The sequence below is a fragment of the Marmota monax genome, unplaced genomic scaffold (genome assembly GCF_021218885.2).
Source record: "Marmota monax isolate L192 unplaced genomic scaffold, Marmota_monax_Labrador192_F-V1.1 WCK01_AAM20220418_F8-fsc00016, whole genome shotgun sequence".
Classification (NCBI taxonomy): Eukaryota; Metazoa; Chordata; class Mammalia; order Rodentia; family Sciuridae; genus Marmota; species Marmota monax.
Window position 1 is genome coordinate 14537904 of NW_026695209.1, and position 11367 is coordinate 14549270.

Consider the following 11367-nt stretch of genomic DNA (forward strand, 5'->3'; position numbering starts at 1 on the left):
CTTTTCCGAGGAAACCCTTTCCTTGAGTGGATTCAGAAATTGCAGTACCTTCAGGCAACACTTAACATGGACACACACACAAAATAAAGTTCTTACTGACAAGAGAAATGATAAGTATATGCTGAGAAAATGGTGAAAACGTTAGGAAACCCAAGGAAACTATTCAGTGGAATCAGCTCTATGAAAATGATTATCAACATTTGCATATTTCCTTTTCCTGTTCATACATAAAGAACCCCAGGTGGTGCTGAAAGAAGAGTGCAGTTTGTTTTGGGATTCTATAACAATTCCTGTTTTTTGCTCATTTACCAGCTGTGTCAAATATGGCAAAAAAAAAAAAAAAAAATTGGCTTCTGGGAACCTCTCTAGAGGGGAAAAGAAAGTCCTTTTTTAAAAATGTGCTTTCCAAGGGCTGGGGATGTGGGTCAAGTGGTAGTGTGCCCGCCTGGCATGCGTGAGGCACTGGGTTTGATCCTCAACACCACATAAAAATAAAAATAAAGATATTGTGTCCACCTAAAACTAAAAAGTAAATATTAATAAATAAATAAAAATTTTTAAAAATGTGCTCTCTGACAGTCATATATAAGAGGATAATATCTGGGGATCTGGAAAACCATAAGATTTCCAACTGATGGCTTTATCCTACAAAACTTTTGGTTCTTTATTTCTCTGGAAAATATGAGCAATTATGAAGCCAGCTATGTAGCCAAGGAGAACCTCAGACTAATGAAAAAGGAGAAAGATCAGATGAAGAAAGTAAAACTGTTATATAATCTAGACACTAAGATGAACAAAAATAAAAAACATCCCCCTTTTTTATTGTAATTAAGAAAATTAGACATAATAGACAGTGACCAGAATGGGTACATAATTTGTAGAATCCAATGCAAAAGGAAAACATGGATTTCCTTACTGAGAAGCAGGGAATAAAAGCAAAGATAATGAAATATGAAGCATCTTCCTTTAAGAAGATTTTATTATTTTGCATAATAGGGATTACATTTGAGTAATCATATACTTACAAATTAGTGATATTTTAGTATCAATTTTATATAAACAGGAATAGTTTGTCAATATGATCTCTTGATTGTTCAGTTATGTGGGATTTCTGGCTGATGTTTCTACAAAATTATTTACTAGGTCATCAAATATATTCTTTTAAACTTTATTTTAACAAACACAATTGAACATGATGTCAGTCACTCTTTGCAAATGTTTGATAGCAAATATGTTTTGATAATTTTCAAGTTAAAAGTATAATTCTGATGATATATCTCTTGGGGAACTATTAAGAAGGTTATTGAACTGGGGCAAAATTGGGAAAATTTCTGATTAATTAATTTAAAATATAAATTTTAATACGTGTAAATCTGATAATTCTCATGGAAAAATTTTTCAAAAAAATTATTTCTTCATATAAATCAATGTAACATTAGTCTGAATTTAATTTTAAATGTATTCAGTGGTATTTTCATATTTCCTTTGATCTTTTCGGTAACTTGTAGGATATCATATCATACAAGAAACCAAAAATAGTATTTTCACTTAAAAACAATTTAAAACACTTGTATATACATCCTATCAGTGTTTTCTTTGTTTGGTTGGTTTATTTTAGGTGTGAGGGACTAAACCCAAAGCTTGTATATAAGAAGCACATGCTCTACCACTGAGTTTCACTCCTGGACCCCACCCTACATTTAATATGAAGGAGAAAATAATTTTACAATTGTCTTCTTCCTTAATCCTTGTTTCATCCAAAATTGTACTATTTTGCATTGGCAAAATGCTATTTAATTTCCATGTCTATGGCTATTTCTTTTCATAACTGTTGTAGCAGTTATGAAAAACAGAGATTCTAAACCCTCTGAAGAATTCTGATAACTCCATTATGCTTCATTGCAGTATCATGTATAGGTTTTTAGTTTTCAATAATTTACTGACAAACTGGACAATTCTCATTTCCAAGTATTTATACATACCGTATTCTCTTTGTTCCCACTCAACAGTTTTTTAAAATTTAATATACAGAGCTTTGATCAGGAATAATAACATAATTTGTAGAGACCAGTACAAAATAAAATGTGGAGTTTCTTGTTCAAAAAGGCAAAAAAAGAAAAAAAAAATTCAGTAATCCAAAATTCAGCAAGTCCAGGTAATTCTTAACAAATAATATATCATTTTGTTTTATATTCTCATATTTTTTTCTGATGTAATATTTTTCTTTCCTTCATGTATTAAGAATTTAGTCCAGAGTCTCAATATTGTTAGAGAAAATAAAAGATACCATACTAAGTAGAAAGTGACACAAAAGGACAGAAAATCACTTCTATTAGCTTATTTATGAAACATTCTTTTTAGGGAGCAATTTAGAAAAATATTGCCAATAAGTAAACTGCCGTCATTTGCATCACATTCCATCTAGGAAGAAACTGTGGGTTAATGATTTAACCCTTTAGGGTCATTAGAAACAGCTAAAGTTTTATTATATACCAAACTGGAGGCAGAAGATTTCTCCTTTCCTCGTCTCAATTTGTAACTTTACTGTTTAGTTTCTTCTGTAAACCAGAAAATCTTGAATTCATGATATACAGTAACACGAAAAAAAAAAAAAAAAAAAAAAAAAAAACCTTCTTGCTGTGGATACTGCAACAATCTAATGCTTCTGCAACTTAAATCAGTGTCTTATATACTTACACTTTTAAAGTCATATTTGCTTAGAAACACAATGCTCTGGGGCACTAATATTGCTACTTCCTTGAAAGTTTACATTTTGCATGTGTTCAACATCAGTGTCAATTAACTGAACTTCTTAAGTCTAAACCTTTTGAAAAGAAGATGTAAAACTATAGAATATATATTTCCAAGACAATACTCAAAATAATCTTTGATTACAATAATTAGACAAATTTAAAAACAATGAGTTTTTTTAAACATGCAGTACATTTAATGGAAACTAAAACATAGTGATGTTTTTAATAAAGACTCATTAAAAACTGTGATTCTTGGCAAGCATATACATTACTACATTAAACTATAAAATGTGTATGTTCAGAGGGCAAACAGTATTCTCTTTGTTGGTCCAGAGAATGCAGAGAGGGAGGGTTAAAAAAAAAAAAAAAACTATTTCAAGCTACACTAATAAATTTTTAGTGAGTCCTTTCAAGTATCTTGCCAAAACATTAGACAGTTTTAGTAGAATGCTTGGCTGCAAATTGATCCATAATAAATTGATTGATGTCATCACTTGAATGTATGCCTTTCACGGTTGGTGATTTAGGATGTATTAAGTTGGATGTGTGTTTGACTTGTCAAAAATTCCTCTGGTGAATTCAGTTTAATTATTAAAAGTAAATGGGAAAAAAACAGTAAATGGGAAATATTCATTAGAAGCATACTCATTTTTTTTGCTATGTGCTATCTCTAATATTTATAATAATTTTTAAAACATTGAGTGTGTTTATATGCCAGGCACCATTCCTGGCACTTGAGATACTTGCAGTGAACAAATGTAGGCCACAAATGAATCATGAGGTAGTCAGATTTCACCTAAAAGACAAGGTCTTAGCAGTATTGTTAAGATCATGTGAGTTAATTACCTCAATTTTTTTTTTGTCTTAAAACCTGTTGAGGGTTGGGGATGTGGCTCAAGCGATAGCGCGCTCGCCTGGCATGTGTGCGGTCTGGGTCCGGGTTCGATCCTCAGCACCACATACAAACACTGATGTTGTGTCCGCCGAAAAACTAAAAATAAATATTAAAAATTCATTCTCTCGCTCTCTCTCTCTCTCTCACTCTCTTTTTTTTTTAAAAAAAAAACCTGTTGAAATATAAAAATACTAGCAGAATCATAAAATTTCATGATTTCATACAAAGCAGGAAGAAATGACACCTGAGCTGTTTTTCTATGAACAGATAAGAATACAAGGAGAACTGAGTCAAAGAATCATTCAACCATTACTGGCTGATTCCTAATCCGCAAGTTACAGTAATGGGAACTGGAAAGTCATAAAGTAGATTGTTGTTCAGAATCTACTTTTCTACCAATCACTGCTTCAAGAACCTAAGGAAGAAATTAAACCCTAGCTTTAGAAAGCATCCTGCTATAACCAGTAAAAATGAGGTTAATCCAAAGTGAGGAGGAGGCATGATTTTGAAGTGGGAGTTTCTGTATTTCAGGGGCAAAGATAGTTTGCCAGGAAGATCTTCCTTGGAATGAAAGCTGCAGATCTTTCTTCATTACCTCTCCAAATTGTGTTGGATCAGCTTTGAGCAGAAGCCTTCCAAAGTCCCAGGATTCATAATAAGGACCACACACTCCTAAAGAGCTTCAGGTTTTCTCAGAAGCCATGGATAGGTCAATACTGTGCATAGGCTGTTATCATTTCATTTAGTCCCTGACAGGAGCCTTTCCAGCTTCTCTGACAGGTGTAAAGGTAACATGTTTTCAATCTCCTCAGGATCAGGAATTCATTTTTATCCCTTGTCAAGAGAACTCAGTGAAATAAAGTTTTGTTTCCTGAAGAACACAATAATAGTGGATGTTTACATTTATTTCTGTTTCTAGCTGTCACATAGTTGCCTCTGGCATAAAGGGCAGAGTATATGGGCTCCATTTCTTGTGGTGTCCCCAGGATTTATACCTTCATCCAGGTATAAAGAGCTTGCTATGACAGAGACAAAGCTTAACTCATTCAGATCTATCAAAAATATGAATCATTGCTAGAGGCTGAAGAGGAACAGCTTCCTGCCATTCAGCTTCTAAACACCATTATCATCCTTTCTAAAAATAGAGAATAATGTTCTCTCATAATCTTCTGCTTTGGAAATCTCTTTCAGCATTTTCAATTGTACTATGATCTCCTCTATCTAGAAGGGTACACATGTATATAAGCAGACATTTGTTATAAATATGAAAATAGAATAATTCCTACAATGGCATGTAGATACATATGTATATATGATTGTTATTAGCAATAATACAGTCTCTATTTCATCAAATAGCCTCCATCCAAACTCAGTGAGCTGAAGGAAATGACCATACCAAGGAAAGGAAACTGCTAACAGCTCTAGCGCCATTTAGGTTTTCAATCAGAGTTCTTCTGGCTCATTGGCTGAGCTCATTGGCCAGGAATGAGGGAAAAGAGCAAGTAACTACTGGTAATCGTTCTATTCTGTGAAGTATCATTGGTACATCAGGAAGATTAATTGCAGAAACACTGTGTCCTGTCTAGTACTGTGCCGACAGACTGAAATAAAGCAGTTGTGCTACTGAATCACTCGGAACGTGTTTCTGGCATTCCGGCCCTTCTTCCTGTGCTTCTCCCGAGTTCAGAGCTAAAAGATGAATGAGAAAATACTACAGCAGAAATGAAAAATGTGAACATGAATGTATGTGATCTGGAAGTAATACGTTTCTTTTTATGCATTTTCAAGAATAAGAAAAGACATAAGCTGGAGACAATACATTATTATATATCACAATTATATTTGATTTAGAAAATACTTAAATGTCATCTTTTAGTTTGAATTATTTTTTTTCCATTTCTTTGTGGATAAAATATGAAAGAAGAATTTCAACAGACGTATACAGACTTTCAAGTTATTATTTTTTTCTACACAGATTTTATCATGCAAACTATGATGGACTTATATTTATTCTTGTCCTGTAACTTTCTATGATGTATTAAAATGTAGTTATTTATGGAGTATTGGGTTTGAAGGTTTGTGTTTCTCAAAATCCATGTGATGAAATCTGAATGCCCAAGGTGACAGATTAGCAGGTGAAGCATTTGGAAGTTGAGTAAGTGAGAGGGACAGAACCTTCATAGATGAGATCAGTGCCTTGGTACGAGAACCAAGGGAACTGCCTTTCCCCTTTCCCCTTTCCCTCTTGAGAACACAGCCTGAAACCACCGTATGATCCAGGAAACAGGCATTCATAAGACACCAAATCTGTCTCTGCATTGATCTGGGACCTCTCAGCCTCCTCCAGAACTGTGATAAATAAACGTTCATTTTTTATAAACTATCTAGTTTATAACAAAATGGTGTTTTGTTATTGCAGCCTAGGCAAACTAAGATATGTGTATTACCAGTCTTTCAATTAAAAGCTACTTAAGTCAGAATCATTATTTGATTTATTTTAGTACAACCAATGTGTGCATATCAGAATGCTTTATAAAAACTAAGTAAATTAGAGGGGAGCATCAGTTTAGTTGTGTTCATGGATTTTGGGTTAGAAATACCATACAATGGAATCCCAGCTCAGTCACTTTGTTGGGGCCCTTCAGACACTTAAACTCCAAGAGCTTTCATTTTCTTGTCTGAAAAATGGGAATTACTCATACCTCAGAATTATTAAGATAATGAAGTGAGTAAACATGTGGAATGCCAAATATAGTGATGCACATAAAATCCTTGTTTGTTTCTCCTCTTGTCAACCTCAGTAATATTGTTGGAAAGCATTAATTTAAAAATGAAGAACTATGAAGACTTTCAGTGTCCGTAGAATGTTTCACATATTTATGTAATAATAGCCCATCATGCATACTGAACATTTGGATAAGATTTTTCCAAATTTCACATTTGTTCAGTTATAAACTTTTTTAAAAAATTCACTTCAACTAAAACATATAAGGATATAAAATAACTTTAGATCAAAATTTAAACCATACCAAAATATTAAAATTAGCTCACATAGATGTCTGGAAAGGATAAACAACAGCAGAAGTGTGTAATTGGTTAGAACATGTTTACAGTGTAGTTGATAGTCACATGTGACTTTAAATACATGAGGCTTGGGAAAGACCATAGATGGATGGGAGGGACAGGGGAAACAGGCTGAGCAGATTAAACTATACTAATCAAATCAACCTCAGAAAATTGAGTATCTAGGGAAGACAACTGAGTTAATAATCGGAAGAAATAAGTATCAGATTAGTATTCATTTGTTCATTTATTTTTAAAAAATTAAGTGAGTACCTACTATGTTCCATAGACTCATCTGGATACAGCCAGTTAGGAAAGAATCTATAACTCAAATTTAGAGGGATGATGACAGGTTCAGGCTTGTCTTAAGAGGCATGCATTACTCTTAGCAGTGAATGTCTTCAATACTGCCATATGGGCCACATGACTAGCTTTTGATTTCTATCCCAATTAACTATGGTGACATTATCTCGTATCTGAAAATTCCAGGTTTTCCCTTTTTGATTCAAATTGCTTTATACTCTTCAAAGAGTAAAAGTATTTCTCTATTACAAGGATGACTATATACAAGTAAAATGATGTTCAGAGTCAATGTGGCTACAATCTTGGACACCTGTTTTAAATTTCTCCACATTATTCTAAAATGTTATATTTTTTTATGTGTGGGGATGCTGAAGCAAATTGTTTAATATGAAGAATGATGGTATTTTAACGGTGTGTCAACAAACAGAGAAAAGCATTTCTAGGAACTAACTATGGAATCATCTTTCTCAGAATCTTTCACTGGCAAAAAGGTATCATGCCTGAATTATCTGCAAATTTTCTGAGGTTCTTTTGGAGATTTTTATCTTGTCTTGATTATTCTTCAGAAGTTACAAAGATAATCAATCTAGATTTTTCTACAAGTATTTTGTCTCTGCTAGCTTCTCTGTGCATTTCATAAAGCTTGGTATTATTTTTCCCAGTGAATTCCAAATTTTTTCCAAATACCTTTTGAAAAAATTCCTAATAATGTAAGCTCCTCTAAAGGATGCATATTTTTTCCAAAGTTTCACTCTTCCAAATAACAAAAAAGGATACCCTTAAACATAAATCCTTGACATCTCTGACTACTTATTAATAGTAAATTCCTAGAAGTGGGACTACTCAGGAAAGGTCTATAAATATATATATTTTTTTGAGTTCTTACAACATATTGTCAAGTTGCTATCCAGGAAGGAAATACCATTTTATATCAACAGTGCATAAGAATGTTCTTTTTCATGGGAAACTCTTTCACTTTGCCAAGTAACAGAATACTACTTGTTTTTTTTAATATACATTTGTTTGAGAAATACAGAATTCTGTGAAATCAGATACAGGAAAAAAATGTTATGATGATTGTTAAGTTGTGAAATCCCATAAATATTTTATTTCTTTTGTTTTTGAGTCTTCAAAGGGAACAGACTCAATCTAGGGGCAATGCTTTCCCTCCAACACTGCTTCATCTCCCCCACCAGCACTCCCAGTTCCTCCATTTAATCATTTCTGTTATCAAATGACCATGATGACCTTGCAGTCATTATCATCAAGTCAAGTATTTTTTTTACTTCACTTGAACTTTGACCTTCAACATATCTATTCAGTCAACAAATATTCTATTTTTACTTCACAGGGTCTAGTGTTCCTTTATGGTTTCTTTCCATCTGCCCCTTAACTTACTCTTTCAAACAGAGTGGTTCTCTTTAAATTGTCATAATCTTGAATCATTAAAATAAAATACTAATTGGTCTTTCTAATTCTGGCCTTTTTCTTGAACAATCTATTTCCTTTACTGTATTGCATTAATATCCATTCAAATGCTGCTTGGATCACCTTATTCTTTAAAACCTATAATGACTATTAAGAAATTCCCACTCTTATGTTTAAAATGACTTTCTACCTAATCGGGTAAAAAGCAATTAGTTTTCCTAATGAGATCCAATATAAAATATCATGCATACAATTTGTTAATATATTACCACCCAACTTTGGCATGTTTGACATTTTAATATATTTATGCTTTATTCATACCCAGAGGTAAACTATTAAAAAGCAATATCTTTATGCTACCCTAGAACTGGAATCTCACAGTAAATAAGATAAAAATTTTATAAATATACATTCTATTTTAAGGAAGAGATTTTTTGTGAAGCCATGGTCAGTAAACTCTATTGTGTTGCAATTCGTAGCAGAGGCTGAAAGTACTGGGGAACTGTTCTAAAAATGAAAAATTGTTGCTTCAAGAATACTACTTAGGAAATCTCTCTCTAAAGCTTGGATTCTATATGTTGATCTCTGTGTGTTATTGTTAGTTCTTACAGACTTTGAACCAAGATAGGTATAGATAATTTCTCTCCCATATTAGCCTCACTGAATTTTGTTGACTTCTTGTAAAATTTCCTAATACCAATTTCTAACCAAGCTTGTGAATTTGCTACTGCCATCCAATCACGATCCAGCTTATTTTCTACCTTCTCTTTCACAGCAATCTAAATAAGTTCTGGGTCTTCCTTTACTTCCCCACCACATGACAGAAACTAAAAAATTACACAAAGTCTCTCAATTCCATAGCCTTCAATAATTATATTGCTGTAGTTTCATGAACTTTAAAACTTCAACTTGTATTTGTATGGCAAATTTAGCATTTTATTCTTTTTTAATATTTCTTAGTTGTAGTTGACACAATACCTTTATGTTATTTATTTATATGTGTGGTGCTGAGGATTGAACCCTGGGCCTCACATGTGCTAGGCATACGTTCGACCTCTGAGCCACAACCCCAGCCCCTAGAATTTTGTTCTTCATCAGTTACATGTACCTATTTTATTTCAAGAATATACCATAGTTGGGCAAGTAGCAATCTGTATTTGTATCTATTTAAAATTTTGTTGTATTTTTCTCTGGTTTATCTATATAATAGTAAATTTTTGGACTTATTGAATAAAATTAATTAATCAGTATTAAAAATAAAAAGTATGATTTATTATTCATGAACAAATCATATTTTGATTGTGGTAGGGAAAATAACAATCCCTGGAAAATATTTCTGTTCTAATTCCTGAAATCTATGAACATGGCAGTTTTAAGAGCAAAAGAAAAATCAAAATTGCAATTAAGATTGCTATCCTTAGAATAAAAGTTGGAGAGGGAGATCAGGAGAGATGAAGTGAGATGTGACAATAGAAGAAGAGGAGCCAGAGAGAGGCATCATTGTTGGCTTTGAAGATAGACAACAGTGGCAATGAGTCAAGGAAGGTGAGCAGCCTCTGGAAGTTAGAAAAGACAACAGATTCTTCCCCCATAGACCCCAGAAAGACATTCAACCATATTAACACCTGGTTTTTATCCCAGTGATACCTGTGCCAGACTTCTGGCCTACAGAACTATAAAATTATACACTTAAGTTTTTAAGTCACAACATTCATAAAAATATTCATGTTCATTTAAAATGAACACCCTCAAATAAACCCTTCATCACCAGAGCTTTTTGATATTAGACATCCTTGATTCAGGACCCTCAGCAAACATCAAAGGCAGTTTCTCTGCCCTAATTACTCTGTTTCTCTCTATGCTGTCTGGATCCAGGCATCTCAACAACCCTATCAACACACACAATTTTTTTTTTTGGGGGGGGGGGGCGGGGCGGGGGATACTTGGGATAGAACTCAAAGCAGTAGACCATTAAGCCACATCCTCAGCCCTGTTTTGTATTTTATTTAGAGACAGGGTCTCACTGAGTTACTTAGTGCCTCACTTTTGCTGAGGCTGGCTTTGAACTCATGATCCTCCCGCCTTAGCCTCATGAGCCTCTGGGATTACAGGCATGCACCACCATGTCTGGCCAATATACACTTTCTTAAGTGGGCTTCCAGGACTGCTCTCAGGGTTTTGTTCACTTCATCAGCTCTCTCCTCTCACCTGCCTTTGCTGGTCTCTTCTCACCCGAGGAGAGTCCTTGGACTTTCTGTCTTTCCTTTTTTCTCTCACCTCCTTTTTTAGCTAGTCCAATCTAATGGCTTTAATTATATTCTGTGTTCTTATGATTGACACAAATTTCTCATTTCTTCCCTCCTTGTGGATGGCCTGTTTAGTACCTCCTGTGGATATCCAAAGATATCTCAAATAGTAAATAACCCAAGCAGAGTTGCCGATTTGTGCCTCATCCACATCTTAGAGAGGAGGAACTTTATTCTATTTGCTTAGATGAGACACCTTAGAGATATTCTCTATTGATTTTTCTCTGAAAAGCCCAATACTAATACCTGTTCTGTTAGAGAATCATTTTGACCCTATCTTCAAACACTGTCTAGAATTCAGCACTTCCCACTGCATCCCTTACTTTTCACCTGGTCTAAGCCACATTCATCTTTCTCCCCTGTCACCTTAATAGCTTCCCAACTATTCTTCCTGCTTCCATTATCACCTCTTTTCCTTCAAAACAGTATCCAAAATGACCCCTTAGACATGCGTTTCAGAATGTGAAACATGGATCAGAACATTCCAATGGCTTTGGATCTCACTCAGAGTAAAAGCTAAAGCCCTTACTGTCATCTTCACCTTGATGACTTCCTCCTGTCCCACTTCTACCCTTTATTTTGCCATGTTCACTGCTATTGATTCACTAGTTTCCATCGT